This window comes from Benincasa hispida, chromosome 10 (assembly GCF_027475165.1).
Source record: "Benincasa hispida cultivar pf3 chromosome 10, pf3_genome.v1.1, whole genome shotgun sequence".
NCBI classification, from domain to species: domain Eukaryota; kingdom Viridiplantae; phylum Streptophyta; class Magnoliopsida; order Cucurbitales; family Cucurbitaceae; genus Benincasa; species Benincasa hispida.
This window is the reverse complement of record NC_143487.1, coordinates 27,433,242-27,450,582: the sequence shown is the minus strand read 5'-3', so window position 1 is coordinate 27,450,582 and position 17,341 is coordinate 27,433,242.

Genomic DNA, 17,341 nt, shown 5'->3' with positions numbered 1-17,341 from the left:
TGGGCTCATTCGTTGGAGCCAAATGAAATCACGTCATGGGATTAGTTGGTGGAACGGTTCATGAAGAAATTCTTCCCTCCAGCCATCAACGCAAGGAGACGAAAGGATGTGCTGAATTTCGAACAGATGAATAATGAGACTCTAAGCACTGCCTGGGTGCGTTTCAGAAGATTGGTGAAGAATTGTCCGCATATCGGGATTCTCGATTGCGTTCTGATGGAGACTTTTTATAACGTCTTGAATCGATCAATGCAAGCTATTGCTGACGCCTCCGCAGTGGGAGGATTTATGGATAAGACCTACACGGAAGCCAATGTCATCCTTGATTGTATTTCACGAAACATGGATGATTGAGTGGATGATGGGTATGGGGGAAGAGGCCCCGAGAGAAGAAAAACTAAAAATGCCATTGTACCAGTGGATACAATGACAACCTTGGCTGCACAAATGGCCGCGGTGACCTCTCTCCTTCAAATGATGGCAATTAACCAAGGTGCCCTCTCTCAAGGTGCAACGCAACCCAATGCGCCGGCACAAAAATGCAGAGGGGGTCATGCTGCAGAGATGTGCCCATCGAACTCACAGTGTTTGCTATCCAAAACAACCCTTACAGCAACACTTACAATCCAGGTTGGCGGAATCACCCTAACTTCGGTTGGGGAGGTAACAATGACCAAGAAGGCCAGAGGAATCATCAGAATAGTAATTCGGGGAATCGAGGAAATCCTCCATCTTTTCACCAAAATCAGAATCAGAGTCATAAAAGGCAACCGCATAACCAACCGTCCACATCAAACACCTCTGTAAATTCATCATCATTGGAGTCCTGCTGAAACAATACATTGAGAAAAATGACGCAGCCATGCAGTCGCAGGCGTCTTCAATAAGGAACTTGGAGGTCCAAGTAGGGAAATTGGCAGTCGAGCTTTGCAACAGAACACCAGGAATGCTGCCAAGTAACTCAGAAGCCCCGGGATCTCATGGGAAGGAACAATGTCCTTGATGACATTGCGCAGGTAAGTCTGACTGCCTGTGGGGATGCAGATTGTAGTAATTGTGAGGAATTTGTCTTTCAATCAGAATCCATAAAATCTATGTTTATTGCTTTCGTTAATGCTTTCTCTATCGCTTTCCTTTACTGCTTTCTTCATTGCATTATTTACTGCTTACTAAAATTATCCTTTACTACTTTATGAATTTACTTTCAATTTAATCCAAATTGCGTTATTTCCATGCCTTGTTCAATTAACTTACTTTTCTACTGTAGTTTGCGTTGTTCTTAAATCTTTGTGAATGATTGACTAAAAAGAATGAACACCGCAAAGTCTTATCGGCTTGCGTTGTTGATGAAATAAAAAAATTAAAAATATATATATATATATATATAAATAAAAAAATAGAAAATAAAAATAATAATAAACTTTAATAAACATCCGGTATGCGTTGACGGATGTATCTTGCATTGATAAGATACACTTTGCGTTCATCTTCCTCAAATGCATTGCCCTGAGGGGTGTGTTGCGCGCGTATGTATTCTGCGCCCGTCCTTAGCGAAAACGCACTATGTCGAGGCAGTGTTGCACCAGTAGAAATACCGTGTCCTTGTCTTCCAGAAATGCACTGAGTTGAGGGGTGTGTTGCACTAATGCATGCGTTGTTGCCCGTCCTCTACAATTATGCATTTACGGTAACGGATGCATTGTGTTAATCCTTAACCTTGCGCACGTCCGAATAAAATACAAAAGATAAATTCTTTTTGCGAGAGAGTAGTCCAATCGTTTAGACTTCCAAAGAAATGATGACTTAGCAGACGAAAAGACGTCCTTTTCTGCTAATTCATAAATGCGAAGAGCACGGCGGGCAGGCTTTTTGAGTATCTCGAAGCCTGCCACGAAGAATTTGTGTAGGCCCAACCTATAAATTCCCTTCTCCTTCATCTGAGGAAGTTTATTTGAACTCTAGCAAAAAGAAAACCCTATGAATTCTCTGCATACTAGACCTTCAAAAATTCTTCCTAAGTCCCAAAGTTTTTTTTCCAACTCTTCCATTCAACCAAAACCATGGCCGAGCAATCCTCACATTCATCTTCCCTACCTTCATCACTTTCCCTAGCCCACGTCACTGCAAAGGAGGCGGCATTCCTCATAGCTAGCCGCTGCCTCGCCGGCCAGCCCAAGCCTGTCCAAAGAATCGCCAAAAAACCGCAGCGAAAACCTTTTGTAGCCAAACCACTTCAAATTCGAGAGGAGCCGAGCACGTAGAGTGCCCCACTCCCAATACTGTCATCGAAAAGTGATAAGAAAAGAAGAGATGACAAAGAAGTAGTTGGGAGCATCCTGAGCAACATGGAAAAGGAGGGAGGGCTACCAAATCTGGAGTTGTTAATCAGCCCTTGCCTTTGGAGGAGGAGATGGCAGAAACTTCGCGAAGAAGCGCCCTGAACATTATGAATCCTAAGGAAACTGTTCAAACAGAATCCTATGAGGGACCCACTAGAGGCGCTTTGGAAGAGGTGGGAGTGAAGAAACAGCCTGAGACGGCTGAAGGGAAGAAGAAAAGAAAAAGAAAGGAGAAGAGGGCAGAAGAAGATGGAAAGGCCTGACAAAAAAAGGAGAAGAAAGAAAAGAAGTCGAGTGAGAAGAGGGAGCGCAGGCGAGAAGAGAAGCGCCTGAAGAAGGAAGAAAAGAGGAAGAGGGCTGAAAGCCCAGATGTCGACGGAGAATCCACCACCGCAAAGGTGGAAGAGGGGGTGTCATCGCAAGGAAAAGAATCAGCGCAACCTCAAGTATCATCAACGCATATTAGAACGATTGTGACTGAAGACCAAAAGAATCCGGACATTACCCCTCTAATGCGGCGTCACAAGGAGAATGCGCCGTAAGGGTCAACAAGCGACCCACAATTTTGGCAAAGTTTAGCAGAAGAGAAGGAAAGGAGAAAAAAAAAAGAAGAGTAAAAACAAGAAAAGATGTTACTGGTGCGCCAAATCATCGCATCTAGCGATTTGGAAAGAAAACTCCAAGATGAGGAGGTGCGTCGTAACAACGTAATTTCGACAGAAGAAGAAAGAAGAAGGTTTGAGGATCAGCAGCGCATATTGCTTGCCTCGGAGCAGTTTGAAAAATAAATGAGAGAAGAAGAAGAGGAAGTAAAGAAGAATAAGAAAGAGAAGGAGAAACGGCGCAAGGCCAATGTGCAGTGCGCCAAAAAGAATAAAAGAAAAGAAGTTGCGGAGTGGAGAAGGGAGGAAGAACAGCGCAAGGAACGAAAGCAAAGACAAAAGTCCCGCCTTGTGTTAGCTCAAGATAAGGGCAAAGCAAAAGTTGGAAGCAGTGAGCTTGCATTGACCAAAAGACGTCCATCAACGAAGAAGGAAAATGATGACATGATGATGGAGATGCTATTATCTTTAGATTTGAATGCTATTATCTTTAGATTTAATATTTCATTCACAAATCATGTATCAAAAGCTTATCTTTAGATTTGAATGCTATTATCGTCATCATTACCATCTCTCTGTTCCTTTCCGTACATTTATTATCCATTTTCTCCATGATGTGTTCTTAATCCTGTAATGCAAATTTTTAATATAAAACTACAATGCAAGGTTCAAGTCCATGCGATATTACTTCTAGATATGTGTTAATAATGAATGTTCTTGTAGTATGTTGTGCGTTGTCACAAGTTTCCTTGCATTGGAACCAAGTGTAATTCCACTGCAAGTTTCTCGGTGTGATCCGAGGTCGAACACAGGGACTGTTTGAGGTTATTGCGTTATGTTTGTGATACATGCGACCATGGGCTTTTCAATTTATAAAAGAGTTTTGTGTACAAGTTTTTGAACATGTGATAAAGTAAAGTAAAGCGGTAAAGATGCGATAATAAAATAAATTGCGATAAAGTAAACCTAAGCTAAGATGATACAAGATACCGAGGTTGAGGCTGATTGTGAAGATTATATAAAGATTGTGTTATGCGGTGGCAAGTCTTATGTGCGAAGCAGAAACAGAAAATATAATTAATACAAATAGCGTAAGTTCCTTAATTGCATTAAAGATACAAGTACGGTTTTGCTTTTTCCTTGGCGTACACCTCTCAATGATCGACCACGTTCCCACATCTCTGTGGTGAAACAGGGATGAACGTAATGAACGCAAGGTTGCTTCCATCTCTGGAAGTACTACTCGCTTTAGTTAATGCATTCTTCTAACCTTCTCTCGATAGATCAGAATTATATCTTCACTTCTTCTCTCACAGGTGAAGATGCCGTTTAGCATGCCTTAGCTAAACGCATTTATCTCTTTATCACAGATTAAGTTACTCCTTTAGTTCATATTATATACCAAGGGATTAAGAAAACTTCATGGAGAAAATGATTAATGAAGGAACAGAAATAGTCAGAGAAGTGGAAATGGAAATGGAGACATTCAATAAAACTATTTAGCGTCTGATACATGATTTGTGAATGAAGAGATTAAGAGAATGAAATACAATTGATGAAATAGAGTTAGAAATAAATAAGAATAAGTGCCAACGTCTTGGCGCCAATCTAGATGGAGATTTGCTTGCTGATGTGGATGGATCGTGTGGAAGGATGAGCTACCCTCCCAGGCTTGCTCAACTGGCAGCAAGGATCTAAGCACAGAACTTCATGACGGGGATTTGGCAGAATTGCACTGAGACTCACCTCTCGGCCTTGTCTCTTCTCTTCCCGAATTTCTTCCGATCAGTACTCAGCTCAGCCTCTTTCTCAATAATCTAGCATCAATTAGCCCTCGTATCAAGTATCTCTTCTCTGAATTCTATGGGGGTATTTATAGGTGAAAAGCTTTAACTCTTGGCTTGTGGACCCCACATATTTTTATGGAAATTCCGAAGATGGAGGAATAAATATTCCTTCTGTTATGCAATCAGACTATCAAATCTGCACAACGGTGAGTTGTACACGTGTCACCGCGTTTGCGTTGCTCAGCTGCATCTTTTGATCGGGTGCTCGCATGCGGTGTTGTTTTTATTACTGCATGCGGTTGAAATTCAGCTCGGGATCGACTGTCGCATTGCGCCATCATTGCGTTAATCGTCTCTTCATTGTTGATTGACGGGCGCAATGTGACAGCGATGCGTTGTTTAGTTTTCTCGTTGAGCCTTGATCGTAAGTGGTGACTTGGTTTCTTGCAAAACAGAGTAGAAATATCCTCTTCTACCATCTTCATGATGTTAGTGGGTGTAATTGCGATAATTTATATTTATTGTTTTTCTAAGCTAATTTTCATACAATCGACGCATATTTTCTCTCTTTTGGCCGCAATATCTGAATAAGGCAACATAAATAACTTGTATTTCTACAAGTTATCAAATCCCTTGGGTAAAAAGGGAGAATTAAGTGAGTGAGTTAATCTGTGTTTAGGTAATCAATTAAGTTTAGCTAAAATATGCTCGACGACATCTTCACCTGTGATAGCAGAAGTGAAGATGTTATTCCGCCTATCAAGAGAGGGTTGGAAGAATGCGTTAACTAAAGCGAGAAGTATTTCCAGAGATGGAAACAACCATGCGTTCATCACGTTCATCTCTGTTTCACCATAGACGTATGGGAACGCGGCCGATCACTGAGTAACGAGATTCAACTGGATGGTCATGCTTCTTCGAGAACAGTTTTTACGCCAAGGAAAAACGGAACCTTAGTTGTGTCCTTAACTCGATTGATGAACTTGCGATGATCTTTCTCTATACTCATTCTCTTTCTGACTCATTCATAAGACTTGCCATTGCATTCATAGATTCTTTTGTACAACTTCACAGCCAGTCCTTGACCCCCTGTATGATAGTAGTTTAGGAATTTACTTTACCAACGCATTTTACTTTCAGCGCAATTTATATTTCTGCAAAACCAAAATTCTTTATTCTTTATTATAACTGGTCGCATATAACACATTAGTATTGCATTTAACGACAAAAATCCCCGTGTTTGACCTTGGATCATTCTGAGAAACTTGCGTTAGAATTATACTTGGTTTCAGCGCAAGGAAACTTGTGACACGCACTACTTCATCACATACTACGAGCATATCACTATCAACGCATACACTTAGAACGTAGTATCGCATAATATCTTTATCGCAAAGCACTTGAGCACATATAGAGCGCTTTTATTTATTCATTAGAGCAATAAATAGATAACATTCCATTTTTATGCTCACAAGTTTATGGCAACATGAGCTTGTAGCATAATTGATAACGGGCAGAAATGCATGTTATCATAGTGCTAAGTTCTTAAACAATGTTGGATTGCATTGATGAAATATGATAAATTGCGTTCATTAAGCATAAATTCTATAATATTGTGGTAGCATGCGTCCAATGCATTAAAACAGTTGATCTTTATATTTTCGTGAAGAATATGCATTAACGTAATGCAAAGATGGCGATCATAGGAATTCACTGGTCGACGCAACTTCATCGCAATACTTTGCGTTGATCGTGCTCACAAACATTTGCCCAAGAAGAATCACCGCAACTTGTTCAGCGCAACATGGTGGGAATTTACACTTGAATTCTGCTGGGAAATCTTCACCGCAAGACCAATGTAACTATTTTCAAAAGTCCCTGTGTTCGACCCTAGACTTACTAGGAAAGTCAGGGGAATTTACACTTGAATTCTACTGGGGAAACTTGAGTGCACAATGAAATCCATCAATGTATATCATCCATATTTTCACTACATAAAATAATGCATCAAGTTTTTGGCACCGTTGCCGAAGACTTCGGCAAAATAGTTGTTAACGATAATTTTTGTGATTTCTTTGCAGAACTCTCAATCTCTGGCGAACTACAACTCGGAGATTGAGAGAACGTTTCGAGGAAAATTGAGAGATTGCCAACAACAACCACAATCCGACAAAGAAGAGATGGCAGAGCAGCCTGGAAATGGAGCACCAAATGATAACAATGTAATGACGAATCTGATTCTGTTGGCAAACGATCACAATAGGCACATCAGGGACTATGCATCGCCAAACCTCTATGATTTCTTTCTGGGAATCATGAGGCTTGCCCTTGACGGAAGTAGATTCGAGATGAAACCGGTGATGCTGCAGATGATCCAGACTGTAGGTCAATTTGGAGGAAGGTGTGGCGAGGATCCGCACGCCCACCTTCGAAGTTTTATTGAAATCTTCAATACTTTTGTATTCCTGAACATCTCCGCTGAAGAAGTTCGAATAACGTTGTTCCCATTTTCTCTCTGTGACTAAGCTAGGAAATGGGCTTATTCGCTCAAACCAGGAGAGATTACTTCTTGGGAGCAGGTAGTGGAGAAAATCATGAAAAAGTATTTTCCACCTACCGAGAACGCAAGACGAAGGAAGCTTATTACTAATTTTGAACAAGAAATGGACGAATCGCTCAGGATACTTGGGCGAGGTTTAAAAGGTTGGTCCGGGATTGTCCGCATAATGGGTTACCAGACTGCCTTTAAATGAAAAATTTCTATCACGATTTTAATCCTGCTTCGCAGACCGATGCCAATGCGGTAGTCGCTGGCGGTCTGCTTGACAAAACTTACAATGAGGCGAAGAATATCCTGGACCGTATCTCCAAGAATCATGAAGACTAGAGGAAGAGTGACCAAAGATTGAGACTTAAATATTCTGACGCAAATAACGGGGCTATTACTTCATTACAAATCCAAATGACCGCAATGATGAATTTGATTCAAGGAATGGCGATCAACAACCCAACACCATAAGGTGGGCAGATCAATGCTATAAGTCAAAATACAGGAAGGTGTGTGATTTGTGGTGATGGGCATGTGATGGAAGATTGCCCGCAAAATCCACAATATGTATACTTTACGAAAAATAATCCCTTTTCAAACACTTACAACCCCGGGTGGAGAAACCACCCCGCCTTGAAGAATCAACAACAAAATTTTCAATCTGTGGCACAAAAAGAAGGGCCACCAGGATTCTTCCAACGCAACAATGGTCAACAAAGCAACCAAACAAGTAACTCACAACAACCAATGCAATCTTCTACTCTAGAGGGCCTATTGAAGCAATATATAGAGAAAAACGAGACAGTGCTTCAAAGTAAAGCCACGTCCACCCACAATCTCGAATTGCAAATGGGCCAGATTGTGAATGAGCTGAAGAGTCGACTGCAAGGGGCGTTGCCAAGTTCAACCGAGCTTCCATGCAACCCAAGGGATCAGGTAAGGAGCAATTCAGGTTGTGACATTGCGCAGTAGGAAAATTGTGGAGGAAGAAAAGAAGGATTAGAGTAGAACAACTTCTATCGCAACCGAGCCTGAGATTGCGATAATGCAAGAAGAAGATAGAGAAAATGAAACAATAGAACCTGAGGTTGCCTCAACCTCAAAGTCTAATGAAACGGGAACCGTGAAAGTTCAGTTACCACCTTTCCCTCAGAGGCTAAAGAAGAAGAAAAACGAAGGGGTACAGTACCAACACTTCTTTTCTATGTTAAAGCAATTACATGTTAACATTCCTTTCAGTGAAATGATTGAGGAAATGTCTTCCTATGCCAAGTTTCTGAAGGATATGGTAACTAAGAAGAGAGGCACTGGAAAATTTGCCATGGTGGCATTAATGCAAAGTTCCAAATCTATTATCCCACCGAAGATGAGCGATCCTAGGAGCTTCACTATTTCTTGCTCCATAGGAGGACTCTATATTGGGCAAGCCCTATGTGACTTGAGGGCCAACATAAATTTGATGTCACTGTCAATTTTTCGACAATTAAATGTGGGGAAACTTGTGCTCACCTCCGTGACTCTCCAATTGGCTGACATATCTCTGGTTCATCCAGAAGGTAAGGTGAAGGATGTGCTGATCATGATTGATAAATTTATTTTGTCAGCTGACTTCATCATCCTTGATTATGATCCGGACAAAGACGTACCCATCATTTTGGGGCGACCTTTCCTATCAACGGCTTATGCTCAAATTGGTGTGCACAAGGGAGAAATCACTTTGAGCATAAATGGAAAGAAGCTCAAATTTAATATAATTCGTGCCATGAAATTCTCGGATGAGAAAGACCTTCAAGATTCTGACGATGACCTAAATTTGATTGAAGAAGAAAAGTCTGATGAAGAGTGTGAAGAAGAGGATGCCAGCGCATCCGTAGCAGCCTATAATGCGATCGTAGCAAAAACAAACAAAAAAGAAGGTATAATCGCAACGCAAGAAGAAGAGCCAAAAGAAGAAAAAAACAATGCAACCTTCCCCCTTGGAACCACCAATACTTGAACTGAAGACCCTACCAACCCATTTAAAGTATGCATTTCTGAGGCAGAATGAGAAGCTACCAGTGATAATTTCCTCTACGCTCAACAAAGATTAAGAGAATGCGTTGATGAGCATTCTCAAGAAACATGTGCGAGCAATGCCCATGATCACAGTGCTAAGTTCTTAAACAATGTTGGATTGCATTGATGAAATATGATAAATTGCGTCCATTAAGCATAAATTCTATAATATTGCGGTCGCATGCGTCCAACGCATTAGAACAGTTGATCTTTATATTTTCATGCAGAATATGCGTTTACGCAATGCAAAGATGGCGATCATAGGAATTCACTCGTCGAGCGTAACTTCACCGCAAGACTTTGCGTTGATCGTGCTCGCAAACATTCACCCTAGAAGAATCACTGCAACTTGGTCAGCGCAACATGGTGGGCGCATCCGGGTTAAAGGATAATTAAGAGCGATGGGACAGAAAGCTGATGAAAATCAGATCAAAAATTAAGTTGACAGCCGATAACGGTCACAAAGTACGTTCACCTTTATCGGTGATAATTTTTCGACGCATCAGTCAAGAATTAAAGCTGTCCCATCTGTACAACCAGGAGAGAGAAGCCGCCTTTCACCATGGGAGCTCTATAAATACCAAGTGCATTCTTCAGAAAAGGGGTTAAGCAGTCGATTACTTCATCACTTTACAAGTTCACACCTCTATCCATAGTTCTCTTTCACTTAAAGGCGGATGCGAGGAAGAAAGTGTGCCGATAGATCGTTCCGGTAAGCTTGGGAAAGCACCGGAAGCTCCAAAACAGAGAGAGGGCCGACACCTGTGTAAGCGGGAACATTTGTAGAGTAGAATAAAGATTCAGTGTAAAAAGCCTCGGTCAGCAAGGAATTGTTATCATGCTCTCTACCTTTACTTCTCATTGTTATTTTGTACTCAACTGATTTATAAGAATGGAATTTCCTTCTCTATATCTGATCACTCTCTGTTATTCATGCATGAGTAGCTAAATTAGTTGAATGGGTTGAGAATTAGTTAGCTAGCATAACGAGGGAATCTTCATCTTTGCGATTATCTTGTTTATGTATACCTCATTCGTCTATAAGGGATACTCGGGAGGGTAGTCTAAAGACAGGATCTAGAATTGGGAAGGTCAGGTCAGAATCTAGGTTTGGAAGAACCAGATTAGAATGGATAAACAGGAGATAGGCACTTAGGAATGAGCACTATTTGTTATTAACGCATCACATGCATCTTAGCAATAAGGTATGATTGTATGTGGTCACCTTCCTTTCATGCTTTTTGCATCAACGCATTGGACAAGAGTAGAGACTTAGGGATAAGCTCTATGGACATTTTGCATTCAACACATGCGTCCTAGACTTAAGAGCATCACATTTACATTGGGAAATAACTTGCTGTGTATGGTTGTAACATGATCGCAAGGTTTGACACATTCCCAAGTAACGTTAGCTAAAAAACCTTCTCAACCCGTTCATCGCATACTCATTGCATCTATCAACGCAACTATATTTCTCAAATCCGCCGCCTTTATTTATCTCTTTTTTTTTATCAACGCAACAACACTCCTAAAACTTCGTTTATTTACTTGGTTATCACAAAGTTTTCATAAATATTACAAACGTAACTATTTTCATAAGTCCCTGTGTCCGACCCTAGACTTACCAGGAAACTCAGGGGAATTTACACTTGAATTCTGCTGGGGAAACTTGAGTGCACAACATAATCCATCAACGTATATCATCCATTGGCCGGATACCTTCTCAAAAGTCCTTCGGTATCGAATTGGCCAGGTACCTTCTCAAGTGTCCTTCGGTACCTAATTAGTTGGGATACCTTCTCAAACATGTCCTTTAGTATCGAGCTTCCATGATATCTTCTCATAAGTCCTTCGGTATCAAATTGGCCGGATTCCTTCTCAAAAGTCCTTAAGTATCGAATTGGCCAGGTACCTTCTCAAGTGTCCTTCGGTACCTAATACATATTTTATAACAACAAATTAAATTCCATAGCCTAGTATTACACAAGAGCTATTCCATTGTCACTCATTTACACAAGAATTCATTCTCTTGAAACCTTCCTTAAGAAAAAACCTTCCTTAAGAAAGCATATATCATAAAGAGAACATGGCTTTTGTAAGGGTTTCCTAACATACCTTGGCCTGAACTACACACATACAAGTCGGGGGACATGCATTAAGTTATTCTCTCACAATTGGATGCTTGAGGAAGTGTAAATACATCATTAATGCCACTGAGCTTTACTTGGTCAGACATGCTTGAATATTAAAAACTTGGAGTCCACTTAGTCACTTACAGTTTGTTAAGCTTCTACTGGTTTATACATTTTCCCCAGCTTCTCTTGGCATGAAAAGATATAATTCTTGATTACAATTACTTAGAATTCCTAGATTATCTCAAACAATTTATTTATTAAAAAAATTTCCATCCACACAGCCACAAACAATTTATTTATTAAAAAAATTTCCATCCACACAGCCAGCTTCACAAGCGAGATTCCCCCCTAAGTGATACTAGCGAGATCCCCCACCAACGACACTGGAGAAATCCTCACAAACAACACTAGCGAGATCCTCACAAGCGATACTAGCGAGATCCTCACAAGCGACACTGGAGAGATCCTCACAAACGACACTAGCGAGATCCTCACAAGCGATACTAGTGACATCCTCATAAGCGACACTGGAGAGATCCTCACAAACGACACTAGCGAGATCCTCTCAAGTGATACTAGCGAGATCCTCACAAACGACACTAGTGAGATCCTCTCAAGCAATACTAGCGAGATCCTTACAAGCGACACCAGCGACACCCTCTAGAGCGATACCAAACTTTTCCTTGTGAAATTTTTAGTGATACTCACCTTAGTTTCTAGCGAGATTTCCCCCGAGAGCAACACCCTTCTTACAAAATCTCACTGCCTCCATGTTGAAGTGCTTATGCTCCAATTCCCTGGTACAACTTCAAAAATTCATAACTCATAATCCTGAGCCCTTTTCAAGAAACTTCCTTCTACCTACTTATTTAGATTTGGGTTAGCTTTCTTACCTTAAAATTCCAGCTCAAACTTCCTGGTGATTTGGCTTGGAACTTCCAAAATTCACCACTGGTCCGGATTACTCCTTGATTCTGCCTCCTTTGCAAATTCTCCTCCTTTGTTCTTTACCTCTTGCAATCATTCTCCAACAGAATCGCCTCGAAAACCAGGTTCTCTGAAATCTCAGATGGCACCGAATTCACTAAATTCCCTTTTCTCAATTGTCGAAACCATGCCTTTGAAGATTATCTTCCCTTTTAATCTCTCTGCCGCTTCCTAAAATCAGGAATGAATTGCCACATCATCCTCTCTTAATGCCTTCAGGAGAGAGAAGTCGCCTTTCACCATGGGAGCTCTATAAATACCAAGTGCATTCTTCAGAAGAGTGGTTAAGCAGTCGATTACTTCATTACTTTACAAGTTCACGCCTCTGTCCATAGTTTTCTTTCACTTAAAGGCAGACGCGAAGAAGAAAGTGTGCCAGTAGATCGTTCCGGTAAGCTTGGAAAAGCACCGGAAGCTCCAAAATAGAGAGAGGGTCGACGCTTGCAGAAGCGGGAACATTTGTAAAGCAGAATAAAGATTCAGTGTAAAAAGCCTCGGTCAGCAAGGAATTGCTATCAGGCTCTCTACCTTTACTTCCCATTGTCATTTTGTACACAACTCATTTATAAGAATGGAATTTTCTTCTCTATATTTGATCACTCTCTGTTATTCATGCATGAGTAGCTAAATCAGTTGAATGGGTTGAGAAGTAGTTAGCTAGCATAATGAGGGAATCTTCATCTTTGCGATTATCTTGTTTATGTATACCTCATTCGTCTATTAGAGATACTCGAGAGGGTAGTCTAAAGACAGGATCTAGAATTGGGAAGGTCAGGTCATAATCTAGGTTTGGAAGAACCAGATTAGAACGTATAAACGGGAGATAGGTGCTTAGGAATGAGCACTATTTGTTATTAATGCATCACATGCATCTTAGCAATAAGGTATGATTGTATGCGATCACCTTGCTTTCATGCAATTCGCATCAACGCATAAGACAGGAGTAGAGACTTCGGGATAAGCTCTATGGATATTTTGCATTCAACACATGCGTCTTGGACTTAGAAGCATCGCATTTACATTGGGAAATGACTTGCTGTGCATGGTTGTAACATGATCGCAAGGTTTGACACATTCCCGAGTAATGCTAGCTAAAAGACCTTCTCAACCCGTTCATTGCATACTCATTGCATCTATCAACACAACTATCTTTCTCAAATCCGCTGCCTTTATTTATCTCTTTTTTTTTTTTATCAATGCAACAACACTCCCATAACTTCATTTATTTACTTGGTTACCTCAAAGTTTTCATAAATATTACCAATGTAACTATTTTCACAAGTCCCTGTGTTTGACCCTGGACTTACCAAGAAACTCAGGGGAATTTACACTTGAATTCCACTAGGGAAACTTGAGTGCACAACGCAATCGATCAACACATATCATCCATATTTCCACTACATAAAATAACGCATCAAATTCTTGGCGCCGTTGCCTGGGACATTGGCAAAATAGTTGTTAACGATAATTTTTATGATTTCTTTTTAGAACTCTCAATCTCTAGGGAACTACGACCCGGAGATTGAGAGAATGTTTTGAAGAAGATTGAGAGACCGCCAACAACAACCACAATCCAACAAAGAAAAGATGGCGGAGCAGCCTGGAAATGGAGCACGAAATGATAACAATGTAATGCGAATCTGATTCTGTTGGCAAACGATCGCAATAGGCTCATCAGGGACTATGCATCGCAAAACCTCTATGATTTCTCTTCTGGAATCATGAGGCCTGGCCTCGATGGAAGTAGATTCAAGATGAAACTAGTGATGTTGCAGATGATCCGGAAGAAGGCGCGGTGAGGATCCGCACGCCCACCTTCGAAGTATTATTGAAATCTGCAATACTTTTGTGTTCCCGAACATCTCTGCTGAAGAAGTTTGACTAATGTTGTTCCCATTTTCCCTCTGTGTTCAAGCTAGGAAATGGGTTTATTCGCTAGAATCAGGAGAAATTACTTCTTAGGAGTAGGTAGTGGGGAAATTCATGAAAAATTATTTTTCACCTACTGAGAACGCAAGACGAAGGAAACTTATTAAATTTTGAACAAGATATAGACGAATCACTCAATAATGCTTGGGCGAGGTTTAAAAGGTTGGTCCGGGATTGTCTGTATAATGGGTTATCAGATTGCCTTCAAATGGAAATTTTCTATCACGGTTTGAATCCCGCTTCGCAGACCACTTCCAATGCGGCAACCGCTGGTGGTCTGCTTGACAAAACTTATGATGAGGCAAATAATATCTTGGACCGCATCTCCAAGAATCATGAAGACTGAGGGAGAGTGGCCAGAGATTGAGACTTAAAGATTCTGATGCAAATAATGGTGCTATTACTTCATTACAAAACCAAATGACCGTAATGATGAATTTGATTCAAGGAATGGCGATCAGTAGCCCAACACCGCAAGGTGGGCAGATCAACGCAATAAGTCAAAACACCGCAAGGTGTGCGACTTACGATGAAGGGCATGCGATGGAAGATTGCCCACAAAATCCACAATCTGTATACTTTGTGAAAAATAATCCCTTTTCAAACACTTACAACCCCGGGTGGAGAAACTACCCCAATTTTTCCTGGAAGAATCAACAACAAAATTTTCAATCTGTGGCGTAAAAAGAAGGGCCACCAATATTCTTCCAACGCAACAACGATCAATAGAGCAACCAAGCAAGTAGCTCAACAACCAACACAATCTTCTTCTCTAGAGGGCATATTGAAGCAATATATAGAGAAAAACGAGACAGTGCTTCAATGTCAAGCCACGTCCACCCGTAATCTCGAATTGTAAATGGGCTAGATTGCGAATGAGTTAAAGAGTCGACTGCAAGGGGCATTGCCAAGTTCAACCGAGCTTCCACGCAACCCAGGGGGATCAGGTAAGGAGCAATGTCAGGTTTTGACATTGTGCAGTTGGAAGATTGTGGAGGAAGAAAAGAAGGATTAGAGTAGAACAACTTCCATCACAACCGAGCCTAAGAATGCGGTAACGCAAGAAGAATAAAGAGAAAATGAAGCAGTACAACATGAGGTTGTGTCAACTTCAAAGTCTAATGAAATGGGAACCATGAAAGTTCAGTTAACACCTTTCTCTCAGAGGCTAAGGAAGAAAAAATAAGAAGAGGTACGGTACCAACGCTTCTTGTCTATGTTAAAGCAATTACATGTTAACATTCCTTTCAGAGAAGCGATTGAGGAAATGCCTGCCTATGCCAAGTTTCTGAAGGATATGATAACTAAGAAGAGAGGCACTGGAAAATTTGCCATGGTGACATTAACGCAAAGTTCCAAATATATTATCCCACCGAAGATGAGCGATCCTGGGAGCTTCACTATTCCTTGCTCCATAGGAGGACTCTATATTGGGCAAGCCCCGTGTGACTTGGGGGCCAGCATAAATTTGATGTCGCTGTCAATTTTTTGACAATTAGACGTGGAGCAACTTGTGCCCACCTCTGTGACTCTCCAATTGGCTGGCAAATCTCTAGTTCATCCAGAAGGTAAGATGAAGGATGTGCTGATCACGATTGATAAATTTATTTTGCCAGCTGACTTCATCATCCTAGATTATGAGGCCGACAAAGATGTACCCATCATTTTGAGGTGACCTTTCCTATCAACGGGTCGTTCTCAAATTGATGTGCACAAGGGAGAAATCACTTTGAGCATAAAAGGACGGAAGCTCAAATTTAATATAATTCGTGCCATGAAATTCCCAGATGAGGAAGACCTACAAGATTCTGACGATGACCTGAATTTGATTAAAGAATAAAAGTCTGATGAAGATTGTGAAGAAGTGTATACCAACACATCCGTAGCTGCCTACAATGCGATCGTAGCAAAAACAACCAAAGAAGAAGGAATGATTGCAACGCAAGAAGAAGATCCAAAAGAAAAAAGAAAAACAACGCAACCTTCCCTTGTGGAACCACCAATACTTGAACTAAAGACCCTACCAACCCATTTGAAGTACACATTTCTGGGGCGGAATGAGAAGCTGCCAGTGATAATTTCCTCTGTGCTCAATGAAGATCAAGAGAATGGGTTGATGAGCATTCTCAAGAAACATGTGTGAGCAATTGGCTGGACGCTTGCCGACATCAGAGGAATTAGCCCTGGATACTACATGCACCACAAGGCAACTATTGAGAATCAACGCAGACTTAACCCTACGATGAAAGAGGTCGTCAAAAAGGAGATTATCAAATGGCTGGATGTAGGCATTATCTATCCCATCACTGATAGCACGTGGGTCAGCCCCGTGCAATGTGTGCCGAAGAAGGGTGGAATGACGGTAGTCCCAAATGAGAACAATGAATTAATACCGTAAAGAACCATCACTGGATGGCGCATATGCATGGACTACCGCAATTGAATGTGGCCACAAAGAAAGATTACTTCCCTCTGCCATTCATCGATCAAATGCTAGACAGACTAGCAGGGAATGTTTTTTACTGCTTCTTGGATGGGTATGCTGGATATAATCAAATTTTGATAGCTCTTGAAGATCAAGACAAGACCACATTCACCTGCCCATATGGGACATTTACTTTTCGCCGCATACCATTTGGCCTCTGCAATGCACCGAGCACGTTCCAAAGGTGCATGATGGTGATATTTTCAGATTATCTCGAGGACTCAGTGGAAATATTTATGGATGACTTCTCCGTTTATGGGAACACGTATGAAGTCTGCCTAGCCAATTTGGAGATAATTCTGAAGAGATGTGAAGAGATGAATTTGGTGCTCAACTTGGAAAAATGTCACTTCATGGTGAAAGAGGGTATAGTGTTAGGACACAAGGTCTCCCGGGAAGGGTTGGAGGTGGACAAAGCAAAGATTGAAGCAATTGAAAAACTTCCACCTCCAACCAGCATGAAGGCTGTGTGAA